Here is a 16,712-nt window from a genome sequence, read left to right on the forward strand (position 1 = left end):
TTGGGTGGGCCCAATGTAATCACAAGGCTCCATATAAATGACAGAGGGAGGCAGGACAGAGTCAGAGAAGGAGAGGTGATGGCAATTGCTGGGATTCAGGTAGCCTCTAAAAGGTGCAATGCAGGCAGCTTCTAAGCTTCTAGCAGCAGGAAAAGGCAGGGAAACAGATTCTGCCTCTCAGGTCTCTAGTAGAATGCAGCTCTGCTGACACCTTACCAGTCCCATGAGACCCATTTGGGGCTCTTACAATTCTGTTATTTAGAATTGTAAAATAATACATTTGTGTTGTTTTAAGCCACCAAGCTTGTGGTAATTTGTTATAGCAGCCACGGAAAACTAATCTAATTTTGGACAAATCTGAAGGGCCATCCCAGCTCCAGGGCTCCCCATAGGATTGGCTGAGGCATCAGATGCCACTGTCTTTCAGGTCAGCTTCTCTCTCTGACCTATTATGCTTTCTTCAAGTCCTGACGTGAGTATCTCCCAAGAGCACCCCCCTATAACCCTGTGGATGTAATTGCTCATCTCAGAGTTAGTTTCCAAGGATCCAGATCTAAGACAATATCTCACCTGGATTGTTATACTAGCCCCCTAAATAGTCTCTATGCTTATATCCTTAACCCTGCAGTCTCTGCTCAACACGGGAGCTGCAAAGACTCTGTTAGAACACAAATTAGATCAAGACACTCCATAGCTTTCCCTTCCACTCAAAGTAAATGTCAAATTCCTTTTTTTTTTTTTTTTTTTTTAAAGACAAGGTCTGGCTCTATCACCGTGGCTGGAGTGCAGTGGCGCAATTTCAGCTTACTGCAACCTCCACTTCCCAGACTCAAGCCATCCTTCCTCTGCCTCCTGAGTAGCTGGGTCTATAAGTGTGTGCCACCACGCCTGGCTAATTTTTTGTATTTTTGGTAGAGACAGGGTTTTGCCATGTTGCCCAGGCTGATCTCAAACTCGTGAGCTCAAGCGATCCACCTGCCTCGGCCTCCCAAAGTGCTGGAATTACAGGTGTGAGCCACCACACCTGATCGAGGTCAAATTCCTTGCAATGATATAAAAGACTTCATAATCTGCCCGACCACCCTGCCCTTACTTCTTCAGCCTCACCCCCTGTGACTCTTCCCTTGTTCACTCCACTTTAGCTACACTGCATCTTTTTTGACCTTGACAGTAAAACTCCTGCCCCAGGACTTTTGCACTGACTCTTTGCTCATATGCCATCGTTTCCCTGAGGTTCCTGATCACTCTGTTTGAATGGCAATTGTCCCTCATCCTACACTGGCACACCCTATCCCTGTTACCTGCATCATTTTCTGTATGGGCCTGTAAAGGGGCAGCTTAACTTCAAAATGCATTTTAAAACTTTTTTTCCTTTCTCTTGGGTTTCAAGATGTAACCTTGAAGCAAGCTGCAGAAGCCTTTTCCCTTAGCCTTAAGATAAACTCCACATCCCTCTCTTTCTCACTGTATACACGCCCTTCACATTTATCTAACTATATGCTGGTATCTAACTATGTGCCTACTTAGAAGTTCCAGGGACAAATCCTGAGAGAGACAGATCAAGCCTGGAGACCCAGCTGCAGAATTCCAGAGATTGCCTCAAGGTGGCTAATCAACAACCTGGCCATTGTTGAGATGACGCCAGCCCACACTCCAGGTGGACTAGGACCCAAGATAGCCACTGGAATAAAATTCAGTGCGCTTCCTGCATCCCTTCCATATCAGGTCTTCCCTTTTTAAACCCTTGCCTTCCCACCTCAAAATTCAAAGTGGTTGCTTTGGATAGGAATCCAGCCACTTTCCCTTTGCCAACTTTGGAAATAAAGTCACTTTTCCCTACCATACCTCGCTCTTGTTAATTGGACTCTGCAAGCAGTGACTGAAGCTGTGTTCAGTTACAGGCTTATAACTTTCTAATATACTATATAGTTTATTTATTTTGTTTATTATTTTTCTTCTCTCATTAGACTATAAGCTCTATGGAGCCATGTATTTTTATTTATTTACTGCTCTAGCCCCAGTGTTTAGGACCATGCCTGGCAAAGAGTGGCACTCACTAAAAACTTGCTGAATGACTAAGTGCAGTGCACTATTCTAAAGTATTTAGAACAGTGTCTGACACATAGTGAGTGCTCAATAAGGGCTAGCTATTAATATTATTTTTGTCAGTGGAGAGGAGGTCCTGAGATTCCTGTCATTGCAGAAGCTACTCATATACAGCATTTGATCCCGTGATCCTGCGAGAAGTGGAAGACAAATGATATGCACATGTTAATTAGGACACTAGTTTCCTTGTTTTTATGTGTGTGAACCAACCCCCATGATGAGTTGAATTCCCTTTAGAACAGATGTAAAACCATACGTCTGAGTCTCTCACATGTACCTAAGAGGTGATGAAGGGCAGAGAGGAGGCTGTGGGCTGGAGGTGTTTGGAACCACAATTTGGGCCCAGAGAATCCGAGCTCAGGGAAGTCTGATCTGGCCCCAGGTCAGGCCTGATTGATTTTGGGACCACTTTGGGAAATGGGGAAAGTCCAGCAGTTATACTGTAGCAGAAAGGCTGATGGTAGTTTATGCTGATTCTGAACTTTTCTTTATTGGAAGAGCTGCCTTTTTAAAATGAGATGTCTATGAAAAAAGAACTCAGAGAAATATGTATGTGTCTCTGGTTCCCGGCACAGAGCTCCTAAAGCTCTAGTAATTCTCTGAGTGATAAGAGCATCTTTTGTTCTAATGAGGCAACTCTTGCTAGGCTCCTTTATAACTTCAGGATGGAGGTTGGTTGCCAGGAAGACCAAGTCTTGATGAGAAACTTGGAACTTTCAATCACATCCTCCAAGGGAGAAAAGCTAGGGCTTCAGTTAATAATCAATCATGCCTACAAGATGAAGCCTCCATAAAACCCCCTAAATGCTTGGTGACCACATCAAGGTGCTGGGAAGGTGCCAGAGGAAACTCCACGCACCACCCCCACACCTCGACTTATGCATCTTTTCCATTTGGCTGTTTCTGAGTTTGGCTATTTATGAGTTTATAATAAACTGGTAATAATATGCAAAGTGTTTTCCTAAGTTCTGTGAGCTGTTCTAGGAGGGGGTTGTGGGAACCCCTGATTTGTAGCTGGTGGCTCAGAAGCCCAGAGGTCCTGGACTTGTGATTGGCATCTGAAGTCTGACATGGGGACAGTTTTGTGGAACTGAGCCCTTTCACTTGTGTCATCTGACACTAACTCTGGTAGTTAGTGTCAGAATTGAATTGAATTGTACAATATCCAGTTGTTGTCTGGAGAGTTGGAGAATTGGTTGGTGGGAGGAAAGATCTCATTTGGTGTCAGATGTGTTGTGAGAAAAGTAAAAAAAAAAAAAAAACAGCTCGTGACCTCTGTCTTTTCTTGAACTGATTGTGCTGTTACCATGCAGTAATAGTCGAAGATGAGGTCTTTTCTTTTGGTAGGTTTTAGGGGAAAAAGCTCAGAAACATACTTTGAAATTGGAAACAGCAAGAGTATATGGATGTGTATGTGTAAGATATTCTGATTCCTAGGGGTATACACAACCACCTTTATTATTATTATATATTTTTAGAGTTGGGGTCTTGCCATATTGCCCAGGCTGGCCTCAAACTCCTGGACTCACAGGATTCTCCCACCTTAGCCTCCTGAATAGCTAGAACTATAGGCATGCACCACTGCACTCGGCCACAACAATTTTAAGAAAAAAATCTGGCCTGGTAAGTTGGCTCACGCCTATAATTCCAGCACTGTTGGAGGTCAAAGTGAAAGGATCACTTAGGGCCAGGAGTTAAAGACAAGCCTGGGCAGCATAGTGAGGCTCCATCTCTACAAAAAAAATAAGAAAAATTAGCTGGGTGTAGTGGCATGTGCTCAGGAGGCTGAGCTGGGAGGATTGCTGCAGTGAGGCATGATGGTGCCACTGCACTCCAGCCTAAGTGACAGAGTCTAAGATCCTGTCTCAAAAAAAAAAAAAAAAAAAAAAAAAAAAATCTATCCTGCTTGATATAGATCTAGATTTGTAGTCATCATAGAATAGCAACATGGCCAATTCTGCCATCTGTTGGTTGAATGAGCACTATGAAGAATCAACTTTGTGTGAGAGACATTTGAAATCATTGAATGCTGGAATAAAAAATCATATAATGCATAAGCTGTCAGTGACAGGCGAGGTCAGTCCTATTTCTCATGATCTCTTTGAGATAGATAGATACTTTATAACCTTTACTGCTTGTTCAATTCAAAAACAGACAACACATTGGAATGTCTTAGGGGCACTGAAGCTCAGTTCTGTTTTGATCCCTATTGTTGAGGTTAGCACCTATTCAGATCTCTTTATAATGACATTGGAAATTACATATGTAAAAATATGTATACAGTTACTCCTGTAATTTTTTGTTAAAAAAGGTTAATTTCCAATTTTTAAATAATTAATTTTAAAGATATGGGTTGGGGGCTCTTTCCTGAAATTTAAATAGTATTCAAGTCATAGCATAGTGCCTCAGGACTTCCACATCTATTGTATACTGCTTGCTTAAAAAAGTTGAATTTCTAATGCATTTAAAAATTAATGCTTCAGCTGGGTGTGGTGGCTCATGCCTGTAATCCAGCACTTTGGGAGGCTGAGGAAGGCAGATCACAAGGTCAAGAGATCACGACCATCCTGGCCAACATAGTGAAACCCTGTCTCTACTAAAAATACAAAAATTAGCTAGGTGTGATGACGCATGCCTGTAATCCCAGCTACTCGGGAGGCTGAGGCAGGAGAATCACTTGAACCCAGGAGGTGGAGGTTTCAGTGAGCTGAGATTGCGCCACTGCACTCTAGCCTGGCAACAGAGTGAGATTCTGTCTCAAAAACAAAACAAAAACAAAACAAACAAAAAAAATTAATGCTTCTTGAAGAAAATATCCTTCTACCCAGTGAGGAAAACATGAAATATACGCTTATAGAGTATTATTTTTGGCTCTTGAATACTATACATTTTTCTTTGTCATACTTCTGTTAACTTATTACAGTATCTTGAAAACTTTTGAAATAGCACACATTGCTCAAGCATGTTTTTCCATGTGGAAAGCCTTAGTGCTTTTTCTACTGCACTTTCACTTAGTGATTCATTTTCCATCTTGTCTCAGGACCCAAGATGAATTGAACTAAACATGCAACCCCCTGCCCCCGTCTTTACTGTTTTTCATCCTATTTTTTGGTGGGCCATTTTATAAATTTAATTTTGAAAATTAGCCTAATCTTCTAAGGTGTGAGAATCTTGTCCAGAATTACCTGATCTTCCCACTCACTCTTGCAGCCCAGGGGCTAATCATTTCCCTGCTCCATTGACCTGGAGTGATGATTGCTGTTTCTAGTCACTTCGGTCTCCACCTATATGATTTAAAAATCTAATTTGCTTCAAATATCCTGTATGACAGGGATCATTTCCACAACTTCAATTCTTTACTGAGGGAATAGTCAGTGAGCAGATTGAAGCCCAATGCTATTACTTTGTGCCTTCCCAATGTCACTTCTGAGTCTGCATCAAAACAACAACACATACTTGAACTTGTATTTTTTTAAAAAAATCTGCTTTAGTGCTCATAATCCTTTTCAATCCCTTTTCCCGGTATCTAAAATATCTTAGCAACAACTCTCATCTTTGAGCAACCATCAGGGTATAGTTTCAAACACTACAGCAATCAAAGCATCCTACTTCATTACTTGCTGATTTTTTCCAGGCAATCTATTTTTATTTTGTGAATATAACAGCGATATAGAAGCACATGATTTACTACCCTTCTCTCTAGTCCTCAAGAAAACTCTTTCTGTGACAAGCAAATTTCCAAGACTCTGTGACTTTTTTCATCCTTTTTTTTTTTTGAGATGGGGTTTTGCTCTTGTCACCCTGGAGGGTGGAGTGCAATGGCGCGATCTTGGCTCACTGCAACTTCCGCCTGCTGGGTTCAAGCCATTCTCCTGCCTCAGCCTCCTGAGTAGCTGGGATTACAGGTGCCTGCCACCATGCATGGCTAATTTTTTTATTTTTAGTAGAGACAGAGTTTCACCACGTTGGCCAGGCTGGTCTTGAACTCCTGACCTCAGGTGATCCACCAGCCTCGGCTTCCCAAAGTGCTGGGATTACAGGTGTAAGCCACCATACCCGGCCGACTCTGTGACTTTTAAAGAGCCTCTGTTTGCTGCTGATTGATTAAACTCAGTTATCATTTGAAAACTTCCCAAAGAAGGCAGACTATATTCTGATGAAAAAAATCACTATGATGATATACTAACATGAACCCTGTGAACCTCACCATTAACCAGATATTTAAAAATGTTTTAAATTGAGGTATAATACATAAACAGTAAAGTGTACAAATTCTGTGTAAACTTGAATTTACACACATACACACACACACACACACACACACCCATGTAGCCACTGCCTAGATCAAGATATATTTCCAGCAGCTCAGAAGGCTTCTTTGTCTCTCTACTTCTGAATATCCCACTTCGTGTAACCAAAGACCTGACTTCCATAACCATAGAGTTGTGTTGCCTGCTCTCTGACTTCCTAATAAAAGGAAACATACTGTGTGTGTAGTTTTGTGTCTGGCCTCCTTCCTTATCAGTATGTCAATGAGATTCATCCATGTTTGTACTTAACGTAGGGCTGCATTCACTGTTTCGGTATTCTACAGCTTATTCATCCATTCTATTCCTGATGAGCATTTGGGTTGTTTACGATTTTGGGCTATTGTAAATAAAGCTATTTAGTCTGAGATTTTCACATATAAAAGAGCACCTAGCTACACACAAATTCTGCTGTTTGGACAATCCTTTATGTGACGATAGACACAGAGTAGAAAATTAAATCAAGGCTGGGCGCGGCGGCTCATACCTGTAATCCCAGCATTTTGGGAGGCTGAGGCAGGCAGATCACGAGGTCAGGAGATTGAGACCATCCTGGCCAACATGGTGAAACCCCGTTTCTACTAAAAATACAAAAATTTAGCTGGGTGTCGTGGCGCGTGCCTGTAATCCCAGCTACTCAGGAGGTTGAGGCAGAAGCATCGCTTGAACCTGGAAGGTGGAAGTTGCCGTGAGCCAAGATTGCACTACTGCACCCCAGCCTGGTGACAGGGTGAGACTGTCTCAAAAAAAAAAAAAAAAAAAGTATTCTGTGAATCAAAGGATACAACTTTTCTTGTGTGTATCAAAGGATACTTTAAAAGCAAAAATACAACCTACTAGGTGGGGGGAAATATTTGCAAAACACATATCTGATGAAGTATTAATATCTGGAATATATGAAGAACACCTAAAACTCAAAAATATAACCTAATTCAAAAATGAGGAAAAGACTTGAATAGAAATTTCTCCAAAGAAAGTATACAAATGGTCCATAAACCTGTAAAAGACGTTTGGTATCATGAGTCATTAGGGAAATGCAAATCAAAATCACAATGAGTACCACCTCACACCTGCTAGCATGGCTATAGTTAAAAGACAAAACAAGATGGAAAATAACAAGTGTTGGTGAGGATGTGTAGAAATTGGAACCTTGCACATTACTGGTGAGAAGGTAAATTGGTACAATTTCTCAGAAGGTTAAACATAAAACTACCATATGACCCAGTCATTCTACTTCAGTTATATACCCAAAAGAATTGAAAGAGGAAATCTATCTATCTATCAGAAATTTCAACAGAAATTTATCATCTATCTATTATCTATTATCTCTCTCTCTCTCTCTCTCTATGTTTTTAAAATTAGAACTTGGAGAAATAAAGAACAGATGTTTGCACACCGAATTTTATAGCAGTGTTACTCACAAATGCCAAAAGGTATAAACAACCCAAGTGTCCATGAACAGATTAATGGATAAACAAAATGTGATTTATGTACACACACACACACACACACACACTCACACACACACTAGTATTATTCAGCCATAAAAAGGAATACAATTTTGATATATGCTACAACATGGATGAAACTTAAAAGCATGTTTGGGAAACAAGTCAGACACAGAAGGACATATATTGTATGATTTCACGTGTGTGAAGTACCTAGAACAGGCAAATTCATGGAGACAGAAAGTGGAATAGTGGTTACCAGGGGCTGGGAGTAGGAGAATGGCGGAGTTATTATTTAATGTGTAGTTTTTGCGGGGCTGATGAAAAACTTTTAAGTTTAGATAATGGTGATGGTTATACAACATTGTGAATGTATTTATTGCCACTTAACTGCACACTTATCAATGGCTAAAATGGTAAATACTATGCATATTTTCCCACAACAAAAGACCAACTATATGTATAAAACAGTAGTTTTTCAGTATTCATTCATTCAACACATGCATATAGGATGCTATCTGAAAACAAGACCCTGTGTTAGGCACTGATGGAAAGAAAGATAAATCAGACATACTATATTAGTTTCCTATTGCTGCTGTAAAAAAGTACCATAATCTTTTTGGCTTAATACAACACAAATTTATTATCTTACAGTTCTGTGGGTGAGAAGTTCAAAATGGGTCTCACTGGGCTAAAATAAAGATATGGCAGGGCTGGGTTCCTTCTAGGGGCTCTGTGGGAGAATCTGTTTCCAGGCCTTTTCCAGCTTTGGGGGGCTGCCCCTGTTCCTTGGCTCATGGCTCCCCCGGCCCCCCATCCTCATAGAGCAGCAATTGCATCATTTCAACCCTGCTTCCATGATTGCATCTCTTCTGGCTCAGATTGTCCTGCCTTCTTTCATTTATAAGGACCCTTGTCATTACCTTGGGCCCTCCTAGATGATCCAGGATAATCTCTCCATCTCTACAGAAGATTAGCAACTTTCATTTCATCTGCAACTTTAATTCCTCCTTTCCATGTAACCCAACATATTCACAGATTCCAAGGATTAGGACATGGTTGTCTTTGGGGGCCATTACCCTGCTTACCACACAGATCTTCTTGATTTTGAAGATCAGTAGGAGAGATATGACAAAAGGTCGTCAGTGGTGCTGCTGCTGTGCTCTGAGATTTCAGGGTGAGAAGGATTATTCCAGCTGAGAGAATCAAGAAACTTTTCTCAGAGACTATATGGACTATATAGAAACCGGTCAAGAAATAGATACAAGGGTACCCTCTATGTCAAGGACTTTCTGAATGTTTTGTGGCATATGTGAGCTACATTTCACATTCAGTGGCGGCAGGATCATTAGAAAGCAGCAGATTAGCTGGGCATGGTGGCTCACGCCTGTAATCCCAGCACTCTGCAAAGTCGAGGCAGGCGAATCGCCTGACCTCAGGAGTTCGAGAGCACCCTGGGCAACATGGTAAAACACTGTCTCTACTAAAATACAAAAAATCAGCCGGGTGCGGTGGCATGCACCTATAGTTCCAGCTACTTGGGAGGCTGAGGCAGGGAGAATCACTTGAGCCCAGGAGGTGGAGGTTGCAGTGAGCAGAGATCATGCCACGGTGCTCTAGCTTGGGCTACAGAGTGACTGATACTCCATCTCAAAAAATAAAATAAAATAAAGAAAGAAAAAAAAAAGGACAAAGAAAAGAAAGAAAGAAAGAAAGAAAGAAAGAAAGAAAGAAAGAAAGAAAGAAAGAAAGAAAGCAAGCAGTAGCAGATTAGTCAATGCCAGAGAGTGATCCACAGTGGCTGCACAGTGGCGTAATTCCATGGGGCAGTTTAGGGATAGGACAGCTATGCTGTTGTTGCTTGACAAGCAAGGGTGCCAGGACCACTATTTCCCAGTATCATGCAGAGGAGGACCTTACATACATGGTACCTGCTGGCAAACCGGAAATCCAGAGAAATGTGAATTCTGGCTCTAGCACTGAAAGTGTAATCTACCTACAAATGGCAGCCTGGCCTTGTGCTTCTCTTACACATGAAGTGGTTACAATTTAGATTGCTTACCAGTGTTTGCATTTGTACTGCATTATCCAAGTGGTGACCTCACCAGCATTTTCATATAGATGGCTACTGATAAACAGCAGTAAAATGTATCTTCTGATGTAAGCTTTTTGTATGACACCCTTGTACCCTCAATAGCACCAAAAAGGACTTTCACTCCACAGGAGATGGACTGGGAAATACTGCACTCCAGGTGCAGGAGCAGTGCGTCTGCACCTCCAATCCATGGCATCATGAAACAGCTCCACTAAGCATCCGAGACACCCAGTAGTGGCCACTACCATTTCCCTCCCCAACCGGCATGATTTGGTTTAGTCATCCATGTTAGTAATTGAATAAGTATGTGCTTAATAAATGTTTAATAAATGCATAAAATAGGAATAAACCAATAACTTCAAATATCTAAAATTCTTAACCCACGCCAACATTGTGGTTCTGAGGGATCATACTTACCTGATTATATGCATTTCCTTGCAATAATGGCCTCATCGTCTGCACGCATCCTTGCTTAGCCAATTACATAGGTTCGCTCTCAGCCTATGTCAACTCTAACTAGAAAAACACATTTATGGATGTTGGAAAAAATCTTTTAAGGGTGGTTTTATATGAACAAGAAATATATTTCATTAGAATGTGGGCCTTGGTTAAAGGAAAACATTGCAGACCCGTGCAAACCCTGCCTATCTCTTATCTCTAAGGATGTATCTAAGCCACAGGTGGAGCTGGCTGCCTAGAGCCCAGGAGTTTGTGTTTCTTTCTCTCCTTCTCTACTCAGTGATATCAAGAACTAATAAACCTTTTCCAGTTGTGTGACTCCAGGTCCACAAGGCCCAAACTACTTCACTTAGTGTTTTCCCTGAGAGAATGTCCAGGAAAATTTCTAGTAGACTTCTGGACATTGGTCAAAGATGTCACGCCAAACCCATGATTCCCTTATAAATGGAACACATTCGAGAATATGTAAAGTCCTTAGGAAATCAGGTGCCCCTATTTTTGGTAAGGCTTGCATAACATTTTCTGACTCTCTTTCTCTCTTCCTTCCTTCTTTCTATGTATTTATTAATTGAACAAATATTGAGCATCTGTGGCATGCAAGGGGCTGATTAGGAACTGAGGAGTCAGCTGAGAATATTAAGAAGGTCTTTGCCTCTATGGAGTTTACATTCCAGTGAGAAGGTCAGGTAATGAACAAGTAGACAAATTAATTACTTCAGCCTGTAAGCACCAATAAGATAGTACACAGAGTGCCGTGATAGAGAATAACATGGGGAAAGCATGTTATTTTCATGCACTGAAATTCATATACCTGGACAACTATCTGCAGGTGTGTGAATAACACTGAGCTAGTCTTTTGGGGGCAGCCCCCAAGGAGAAAGCTTGGGTCAGTCTTCCTGGTGAAGGAGGAAAAAGAAAACTGAAGCCGGGCGCGGTGGCTCACGCCTGTAATCCCAGCACTTTGGGAGGCCGAGGCGGGCGGATCACAAGGTCAGGAGATCGAGACCATGGTGAAACCCTGTCTCTACTAAAAATAGGAAAAATTAGCCGGGCGCAGTGGTGGGCGCCTGTAGTCCCAGCTACTCGGGAGGCTGAGGCAGGAGAATGGCGTGAACCCGGGAGGCGGAGCTTGCAGTGAGCCGAGATTGTGCCACTGCACTCCAGCCTGGGCGACGAAGCGAGACTCCGTCTCAAAAAAAAAAAAAAAAAAAAAAGAAAACTGAAAATGCCAGGGCAGTTTATCCTGTGAAGAATTCAGAGAGAAATGAGAATCTTTTAGGTTCTCTAAGGTCCATGAGGGCATGGACATCCGTCTTGCTCATCGTGGTATGTCCAGTGCATATCCCTGTGCTGGCACACAGAAAAAGTTCCCAAAGCAGTAACAAATGAAAAACCCAACAGATCCTGAAAAGTACACATTAATGGGATTGCTTCTTTCTTTTGTCTTAGGTAGAAGAAAATCCCACAGTATTCAGAGTGATAAGTCTTGATGCCCAGACCCCTTTCCAAACAGCAGACTGTGATGGCTCTGGGCATGCCCTTAATAAGGCCCTTAGTAAGGAGTGGCAACAGGCTCAGGGCTGCAAGGACAATCTTCCTCACAGCGTCTTCCAGGAGGCGAAACCACTAGAGTATATTCCTGAGAAATATCAAGACATTAGTGCTGGCTGATTGCTGATCGGGTGTTTGAGAAAGGATTATCTCTTGGGTTCAGATTGCTGTTTACCAGAAGAAAATGAATACTCTTGATCCATCCCACAAAGGGTTCATTAGGAAAATACATTGCCCTATTATAGCATTTACTGTCTTGTAATTTATTTGTGCACACATCAATCTCTTACTCCAACAGACCGTAAACTTCTTTTGTGGCAGCTTTAAAATATGATGGGCAGAAGAGATTAAGTCTTGTCTTGAAGCTGCATTTTCATAATAAGCATATATCTTGAAATTACAGGTCTTAGATCAATAAAGATAACATTTTTCTTTCTTTTTTTTTTTTTTAAAGACAGGGTCTTGCTCTGTCACCCAGCCTGGAATGCAGTGGTGCAATCTTGGCTCAATACAGCCTCTGCCTCCCAGGTTCAAGCCATCCTCCCACCTCAGCTTCCCAAGTGGTTGGGACTTCAGGTGTGCACCAGCGCGCTAGGCTAGTTTTTATTTTTTTGTAGAGGTGAAGTCTTGCTATACTGTGCAGGCTGGTCTCCAACTCCTGAGCTCAAGTGATCTTCCCACCTCGGCCTCCCAAAGTGCTGGAATTACAGGTGTGAGCCACCATGCCAGGCAGCATTTTAATTTTTTCGCCAGATTTCTCACTTTCTGTTTATTTTCATCCTCATCATGTTACCTGGGTGGCTTTCGGGTAACTGCTGAAGATTATGGTCAGGCTACCGGCCTCTCTGGATTACTCCCTCAGCGCGAATCTCCCCCTCTCCAACCCCTTTCTTGTTGATCTTTTAAATCCCCAACGTTTAGCACTGTAGCTTAGTAAGTGATTGTTGCATTGAGTAAAACACTAAAATAAAAAAAATTTTAAAAAGCACAGAATATAGGTGTTAATCTTATCTTCCAATACTTGTATTTTGAATGTACAACAAGCTGCAAAAGGATAATCACGCTTAATTCAAAAATTCTTTTTTATTTTTATTTTTATTTTTTGAAACGGAGTCTTGCTCTTGTCACTCAGGCTGGAGTGCAGTGGCGTGATCTCAGCTCACTGCAACCTCTGCCTCCAGGGTTCAAGCAATTCTTGTGCCTCGGTCTCCTGAGCAGGACTACAGGCACACACCACCATGCCCGGCTAATTTTTGTATTTTTAGTACAGACAGGGTTTCACCATGTTGGCCAGACTGGTCTCAAACTCCTGACTTCAAGTGATCCAACTGCCTCAGCCTCCCAAAGTGTTGGGATTACAGGCGTGAGCCACTGTGCCCGGCCAAAAATTCATTTTATTTCATTTTATTTTTGACATGGAAAAACCCTTGTTCATTTGATTAAACAAAAATAAAACAAGCTGCATAGGAACAATTTTCTCTTCCAAACGGGGTATATGGCGGCCATAAGGGAGACACTAGGAAGGCATTTTGTCCTAGAATAGTGCATTTGAAGTCCACTTCATTTGTGTGAACTGCAAAGATCTCTTACAAGTGGGCTGTAGTCAGACATTTATAACTGCTGTTCCTGTCCTTCTTCTCCCAACCAAACTGCTTTGACCCCAAAGCCTCCAAACCTTCTGTTGGGACAGGTGCAAGAGGTGGAGACTAAAGAGCCCCTGGAGATAAATAAACTGTCATTTCACCAGGACCACTCATGAAATCCCCATAAGCTTTCCTTCCCCAGGATACGGCATTAGAGAAAGGATCTGGGCTTAAATGATTATCGCTGGGCTGCTGCCAAGAGAGAATATCATATTCCTGGCTTAATAAATTAAAAAAAAAGAAAATGTAAGTTGAATCTAAATGAAATATAATTCAATTCCCTTTTTATCCAAGTGATTTAGGTGGGCAAAGGATAGGGGCTCTGGTAAGAGCAAATTGAATGAATCCTCTGACACATCACAGTGGCTTTTAGGGCAGCATTGGGGGTGGGCTGTTGAACGGGGAGGTAAGGGCACTCCCCCAGCACCTAAGGCATATGTCAGAACACACAGTGAGAGAGGGAGGTGAGGTGAGGTAAAGCCCTACCCCACTGTTATTCCTGTCTGCTGTAAACAGTGAGGACTCACAGAAGGTTCTTGAGTAGGGGTCTTGGACATGACCAAAGTAGAGCTTAGGAAGCTAACCTCGTCAGGTCTCAATAAATACTTGTTGGGTTAATGAATGAATGATTCAGATTAATATCAAGACAGAGACATGAATCTGGCCACTTAGGAGTATGGATTTCACTAAAGCCCAATGAAAAACAATCAGAAAGTGATATCAGATCAATACCATTATTAAAGTTTTAAGTTATTTATGGCTTTCTAATAGGTTCATCTTAATGTAACAAAAGTGTTGAACAAATGTGACACGTGGAATGTGATAAAAACACAACTTGACTTTTGTTCTTATTGATCCTATAAAGTTTATTTTGTATGGTAATCTTTTCCTGCCTTGGATGAATACAGTTCACCCCAAGGTAATTTACAGTCTGTCTTGTGGTCATTTTAAGTTACAAACACAGCCCAATCCACACATTAGAATACCGAGCCCTGGAAAAATCTAAAACCTTGAATTTTATTTAATGTTGAATTATCTCCCTTTCTTGGGCAGCCCCAGTATGAGCTGGTTGCCTGCAGTGAGAGAGGAAGGCTTGATCCTTCATTTCTCTTTTCCTGCTCCTCTTCCTCATTAGGCTTGCCCCTAGGGTTGGGACATAAAGAGAGGAATCAAAAATAGTAGAAGGGAATTTTCTTACTCAGCCCTATCTGCCATAATTTGACTTTGTGCTGAGTGTGGGCTGGCATTTAAAGCTGATATTCTCTTGAGCACTCTTTTGAGGGGTACCCTCAAAAGAGGGGTACCCCTCTGTGGGATCTCTGGAGCTGTGTTGATGCCCCTTCTTCTGCTGACAGCTCCCCACTTTAGAGGATCCACCCACACACACTGTGGAGTCCCACTGCCCCTTCTAGGAGGTCCTCTCTGATAGAGCCTCACACAGCCTCAGGATCGCTGGTCCTCTATCCTGTCGTACACTGGGGGAACACGCCTTGTTCTTCCACTGCAGGGGCTTCGGGTTGCGGGAATTTCCCAGAGGTAGCAGCTACTTGCATTGGCTTCATCATCCTCAACACAATTGGCCAGCTTCTCTCTTACTCTACAGATTTTCTGGGGCAGAAATCAGCCCTCAGCTCACTGTCTTTCAAACTTCAGGTGACTCACATTAGACTCTCAGAATGGCCGTGTTGAAGGCCCTCAAAACTTGAGGGAGGTTCAGGTGACCCCTCACCCCTTATTTCCTCTTGAGATACAGGACTTCAGGTTTACAGCAAAAACTTCCAAAAAATCCTTCTCACTAGAATTTTTCTTCTTTCTTCTTACTCTGCAACAAATCTTTTCTATTCTTGAAGAGAGAAAGAAGCCCTTGGATAAATGACCTTAAATTTTGAAACCAAACCCAAACATCAAGATTTGTTTTGTTTTAGATTCCTCTTACTGGGTTCTGTCCCATGCACACATTGGTACCTGAGAGCTACAATGTCAGTCCCTCTGGAGAAACTGAGGTGAGAAGTGTTCTATTTTAACATTAAGTTATGTTCACCTAACAAACTATGTAGGGCATTCAATAAAGTGGCTTCAATTCTTCTCAGTTAATACTCTTGCCCTTTTAAAGCCTGACATTGAAAGAACTTCCAAGGTAACCAAATTGGTAAATATCATTTGCAGTTTTAACTGATTGTGACTGTTGCCTGATCACCAGGGGTAGGAGCTTACACAATTTGGCAGAGGCTTTCTTTAAGAAAAAGAATGCAAAGTTAGGAATAAAAAATTGGTTGTCTAGAAAATAGAAAAAATAAAAAAGAAATAAAAAATTAAAACAAAAACAAAGATAAAAAATTGGGTATGTAAACAACTATTTACTTGGAATGAGAAAAATCCACAAATTACAAATTTTAAAATGCTGATCCTTTTGTATTTCATAAATGTGAGGATTGGGTTCTCACATGTGAGTTGTGTGAGATGTGCTTCCTTCAAACCCTGTTACAACATGCATACATACCGTGTCTGTCATGAAAGAAGAAAAATTCAAAAAGAATAAAATGTTGACAAATACGTCACAAACATCAAAAGTCCAGGAAAAATTATGTAATTCTTTTATTAATGAATTGTCTTACATATACCTATATAAGTCTTTTGAATTTTAATATAATCAATAATTCTGAATAAATACACAAAGCTACATGAAATTAAGGTACATAGAGGAGTAAGTAAAATCCATTTTAAACATCATTGCATTAAGCTACTTATTTATACTATGTACATGGGCTTATTTTATAAATACATGTGGTGATTTTATCACTGGAATGTTTCTTTAGTTGTTGTAATTTATTGATGAATACTTTTTCATTCTCTTTTCTCTAAAGCTGCTCTTTGTCTTCAGGATGCGATGTGATCCAACATATTGGGATGTATAAAATACATGACTAAACAGACACAGTCAGTGTGAACCTGGCACTGGTTTGTGTCCTACAATACAAGATTTCTGATAAATTCTATTTTGTGTGATTTACCTCAAAAATAAAAAATATTGGGTTTATAATTGCATATACTGCTTATCATGTATATTCTCGACAGGACATAACTTCCATTTTGACCAGGCGTC

The 16,712-nt window shown here is 41.2% G+C and overlaps 1 non-coding gene across 1 annotated transcript; it reads left to right on the top strand.

Annotated features, from left to right (window-relative positions):
- The first annotated feature begins 16,013 nt into the window (after positions 1-16,013).
- On the top strand, positions 16,014-16,120 carry LOC119626502 (small nucleolar RNA U13). The gene has a single exon (XR_005242676.2). It is a non-coding gene; the product is annotated as a small nucleolar RNA U13 (small nucleolar RNA).
- Positions 16,121-16,712: the final 592 nt, after the last annotated feature.

The sequence above is a fragment of the Chlorocebus sabaeus genome, chromosome 20 (genome assembly GCF_047675955.1).
Source record: "Chlorocebus sabaeus isolate Y175 chromosome 20, mChlSab1.0.hap1, whole genome shotgun sequence".
In the NCBI taxonomy this organism is placed as follows: domain Eukaryota; kingdom Metazoa; phylum Chordata; class Mammalia; order Primates; family Cercopithecidae; genus Chlorocebus; species Chlorocebus sabaeus.